The sequence below is a fragment of the Electrona antarctica genome (assembly GCF_951216825.1).
Source record: "Electrona antarctica genome assembly, chromosome: 13".
In the NCBI taxonomy this organism is placed as follows: domain Eukaryota; kingdom Metazoa; phylum Chordata; class Actinopteri; order Myctophiformes; family Myctophidae; genus Electrona; species Electrona antarctica.
The window spans coordinates 38,770,537-38,775,808 of record NC_136794.1 but is presented as its reverse complement, the minus strand read 5'-3'; the positions used below and the strand labels follow the sequence as shown (position 1 = coordinate 38,775,808).

At 38.6% G+C, this 5,272-nt stretch overlaps 1 long non-coding RNA gene across 3 annotated transcripts; it reads right to left on the bottom strand.

Moving 5' to 3' along the window:
* Window positions 1–749: 749 nt before the first annotated feature.
* LOC306935884 lies at window positions 750–3,651 on the bottom strand. Of its 3 annotated transcripts, none has more exons than XR_013791434.1 (6): window positions 3,538–3,651; window positions 2,646–2,782; window positions 2,324–2,418; window positions 2,090–2,223; window positions 1,930–2,000; window positions 750–1,839 (listed from the first exon to the last, which is right to left on the bottom strand). It is a non-coding gene; the product is annotated as an uncharacterized lncRNA (long non-coding RNA). The 3 variants fall into 3 exon arrangements; XR_013791435.1 differs by lacking the exon at window positions 3,538–3,651 and adding an exon at window positions 3,073–3,161; XR_013791436.1 differs by lacking the exon at window positions 3,538–3,651 and adding an exon at window positions 3,039–3,153.
* Window positions 3,652–5,272: the final 1,621 nt, after the last annotated feature.

Genomic DNA, 5,272 nt, shown 5'->3' with positions numbered 1-5,272 from the left:
ACACCTGTGTGAACTGAGTGGTGCAAGGTCTTATATAGCCTGATCAGCTGTGGTCTGATGTAATGTCACTAACCATAGCAACCATGCTCATTTTTGAGTGGTGTAAACCACTCCTACAACTGGCTTTGTTAGTTTACGTGTCTGTCTGTACCAATGTCTGTCCGTACCAAAAAAATCACACCCGTGTGAACTGAGTGGTGTAATATAGCCTGTCTGACGTAATGAAATCATGTCTGACGTAATGAAATCACGTCTTTGTATTGAGTTTGTGCTTGAAATGTACTGTAATTCTGCAAACTGTTAATAAATATTTCAATCAATTAAAAATTAAATTAGGACCAGTAGTGTATACATATTAAATGAACAGGTGAACAGGGTGAACATAGCAACCATGCTCATTTTTTTCTGCAGAAACAAAGCCAGTTGTAGGAGTGGTTTACACCACTCAAAAATGAATGTCACCCAGTTCACATGGGTGTGATTTCATTACGTCAGACCACAGCTGATCAGTCTATATAAGACCTTACACCACTCAGTTGACACGGGTGTGATTTTTTTTGGTACGAACAAACATGGGTAGGCCTACAAAGCCAGTTGTTGGAGTGGTTTGCACCACTCAAAAAAACCTAAGCATAAAACTAAATATATTGACAAAAATCTAAGTAAAACTGATGATCACAAGTTGTTGGTACAGAGATGGGCCTGGTGCAAACAAATAATGAGACACTGAGGCAGTGCCACTATAAGTTCATAAAGTTTATTAGACAGACAGGGAATATTTATAGTGCTGGATTGTAGAAATGCAAGATATGAAGATATTTGACATAGGAATGTGGCATGATGATGTGCAAGGGTGATCTCACAATGTACAAGGCTGATCTTACTGTCAGCATATGAGGCTGACCATCTACCAGATGCTGCACATCTCTAGAAAGTACAATGTAGACAGTGAAACATATAGCCATCAAGCACAATGCAAGCACACTGCATCTCAATTTCAGTACACAGACTTACTTAGCTGTATGTGTACATGGCATGATTCATAACAGTGCCCTCTTTTGTTCTGAAAGAACATCATTGATACAATGTGGAAAACGTATGCAAACTCAGTCGGTGCCGAAAAACCTAGTTATTATCACATAATATTGTCTTTATCATTTCATAATTTGTTTATGTGATATCAATTTCATTAGGAAAATTGCAACCGAGTCCCCCTCCCAACCAATCCAACCAAATTTGGGCGAACACACAAGGCCAGAGATTGCATACGTAAAAGAAAGAGAGTAGATAGAGAAGAAAATAAATAATAATAAAATATACAAAAAAAAATAAAGGTGAGGTATCATCCCAACTATCCATGCAAGTAAAATCAATACCAGTCTTGTAATACTCCCGTTATCCATCTGTAAAGCAAAAGTAGTGTCTTTGGCATATGCGTATTCAGTCAGTTCTGGATCCTGTTGACTGGTGTCATTATAGAATTTGGCAGCATGCTATGCAAATATGTAACATTTCCAGGGGCATAGTTCCATTGTTGACAAAACAGGGGTTTTGAAAAGAATGCATCTTTCCAATATGTGCAAGCACCAGGGTGTCTAGCCAGTCCAACTAAGCACAATCAGTCCAAGGATAATTGGCTGCAGGTATCTATCTCTCGGTGACCGTTTGATGTGGCCACAGGTTCAAAGGGCAGGAACAGGAAAGTAGAGGCCTGCTACTCCAGCTGTTAGGAGCAGGGCGGTTCTCACATATGTGGCTCTTTTGCACTGGGTCATTGGAAATGATTACTGGGTCCTCAGCATGGGGTTTTTTCTGCCGTTTGATGTCTTCAGTATTTGCCTGGATAACAAAGCAAATGGCAATAAAATAGTCAAGTAATAATGAACTGCCTTTTATAATCACAATAGTACATGAATTTGTGACAGATACCTTTGCAACTTTGATGATTAGGAAATCCAATAAAGCGCAACCGAGTAAGCCGATTCAACACTTCACAAAATCTATAAAGCAAAAAGAAAATATAATGGCAATAAACTGAATATGGAAGCTATTCAATCCTTTATTAAATTAAGATTATAAATAGTGTTACCTGTGATGTCCCCGAGTTTCTGGACAGCAGGCTCCTCCAGAAGCTTTGCTCCTGCACCATGGTCACAGGAGGTATTGTAGTAGATGAACCCAGGAAGTTATTTTACCAGGTACTGCTTCTCATCTTTCTGTTGACTGCATTATGGGATCAGAGCAGAAACTATGTAGGTTATGACTGGGCCATGGATTTATTTGATAAGAGAATCACTAGATCTTATAATGGGAATAAATGTACTTAATTTATTCCAGATTGGTGAGACATTGAGTTGGTGTCCACATTTTACTTCCTCTCCTTTGGTCAGGCTAATGTCATTTAGCGTAATGTTATTACTGTAAAACATAGAAGGGGCAAGTAAATAGGATACAAGTTTATCAGTTTGTCATTTATTTTATACATGTAATTGATATCGTATTATGAACAATCACTCAGGTCTGTTGTAACCAGGTTCAGTCTTGCCCACAAGTATTTTTTTAATTTGTGTTTTTTAACCATGTGGTTAGTGGGTTCATTGTTACCCCAAAGACATGGTCATGAGAGTAACGATAGGGATACTTGCATCAAAGAGGAAGTGCAGTCTCTCTGCTGTATCAGAGGGGGGCCCACTTCCACATCTGTCCATTTAATATGGTTTACTCAAGGGTTAATTTCTCAGCAAGTTTTGGAATGGTGGCTGGACCACTCTCATTGTGTGCGCTGTTTGATGAGAATACATGGAGAACAAGAAACACACTTAACATGATAGGCATTTAAATATCTTATTCAGAGACTTATGAACTGCAACATCAGAGTGTAGCAAATAACACTGACCATATTTACAATCATTATGGATCACCAATAATATATTAATTTGATGATTTAATTAGGGATAAATGGTAAATGGTGCATTTATATAGCACCTTTATCCAAGGTGCTTTACATAGATGTGCATTACATTCACACACACACATACATAGATGGCGACGGAAGCCATGCAAGGTACCAACCAGCACATCGGGATCAATTTGGGGTTCAGTGTATTGCCCAAGGACACTTTGACATGTAGACAGGAGGAGCCGGGATTCGAACCGCCGACCCATGGCTCATTGGACGACCTGCTCTACCTCTTGAGCCACAGTCGCCCCTTAACTGGTTTATTATCAAGTTTGATAAAGATCTTAACTGTTAAAATATTTGAATGTGTGTTTTTTGCATTTATAACGCAACAATATCTCAATCAAATTGAATAATGGATTTGGATTCTGACAAATCATGACACTACTGGGGGGGGGTATGTCCCCTGTTACCACTGTCTGTACTCCCTGCACAGCATGGACATATATGCAGAGTAAAAATATATGCACAAGGCACAAACTAAACTGGGGAACATGATGGCTCTTCTTTTTTCCAGGGCCTGTCCAATTAAAAAATGTCAACATGATTTGTTCCAGATGAGCTTTGTGCATACTTACTGTAATATTCTAACCAGTTCATTTGTCTGATCTGCTTGGGAAGCTTGATCAGAGCCATGTCGCAAGCATTTTGGGATTTCTCCAGGAGGTCGCTTTTCTTCACCTTCAGCCTTTCAACTATAGCCTTCACTGTAGAAACGAAAACAACGGTTAGTAATTAATTATTATATTTCACATTCCTGGAATGTAGCTAGATATTGTTACACAATAACATTGGTTGTAATCAGGGGTCATCAATGTGTCCATACACAGACAAATGTCAGACAAGTGGAAATGTCAGACAAGTGGAAATGTCAGACAAGTGTCTGTGGCAAAACTTGTCCTTGTCCAAAAAAGAGAGAGAACAATGTACTTGTTATGTTGATCGTTAAGATCCAGTCTCCAGGTTTTCTTGATTTATTATGACACCATTAGGAGTTCGCCAGTACAACAGTGGTAAAAGGACCCATTGGTTCCATTTGTACACAATGGTCCATTTGGACCACCCTCAAGGAAACCTGAAAGTCCCCCAACCCACTTGGAGGACGTGTTTCTGGTAATATTTGTATGTCCTTGGCAAAAATATAATTTTGACAAAAATGTCCACCACAAACATGGCGATGAACCCTGCCTGTAATGTAGTCATCATGTCATCGTCTAACGTCTGCGCAACAGAATGAGCTTCACGTTACCTTCGCCGCCACAAACAGACCTAAGTACTAGCTGATGAATCTGAAACGTGATTTGGCCTTTAATTCAGCCTGGAAAATGAGCCGCTGATTATATAGGCCAATACAAAAAATAATCTTATTTTATTTATTTATCTTCCTAAAACGGGCAGCCTGTTTTGGCCTGGATTGGCTGTTCAGGCGTTGTCCTAGATTTCCCATTATTCTGTTAGATTTTATTTAAATCTTAAACTTGAGATATTTCATTCAAATAAATAATAACTTGACATTTTATCATCTACTCAGGCTTATGTGAACACCCCAGACTAACATTGGAAAAATCATAGAATCAAAGTCTCCTTTGATATGCCCATGGTGCACATGGGTCTACTGCAGCTTCAAGTTTGTTTTCATGTGATAAGATCAAACCTGTCCCAAGCCACAGCCCCTGGACTGCATACATGTTTTAATGATGAATGTCATTGGTATGCATTGTGCAACTTTCTTTCCAGCCTTACATGGCAGTACATAAACATCTTTGTTGGAATTAACTCATAGATTAGCAAACACTGCCATCTAGTATTCAAATTTGGACATACATTTGATAGTATTAGTGTTTGGATTTTTTTTACCCATTACACATCATTGGCAAGAAAGGAGTTAAAGGCATAGTTCAGATTTTTTGAACTTAAGATGTATGAAATACTTGCCATTAATATAGTGGTTGCAACTGTATTAATTTATTGCCCGAGTCCCATGGTGGGAGTTCTGCTCTGGTTTTGGTCAATATTAAGTAGTTCCGGTCATTTTGTGGGGGGCACTGGGGCCACGCAGTAAAAGTAAATTAATCCACAAAACGAACGTAATTTGTATTGTTGACCTATTTCTAAAATATTAGCGCGACTTTCGTTCAACTTTGACCCCTCTATCACATGGAACTATTTTTTGGGCGTAGTGATATGGACACAAAAAACATAGTTCTGTGTGATAGAGGGGTAAAAAAAGAACGGAAGTTGCACTAATATTTTAGAAATAGGTCAACAATACAAATGACGTTAGTTTTGTGGATTAATTTACTTTTACTGCGT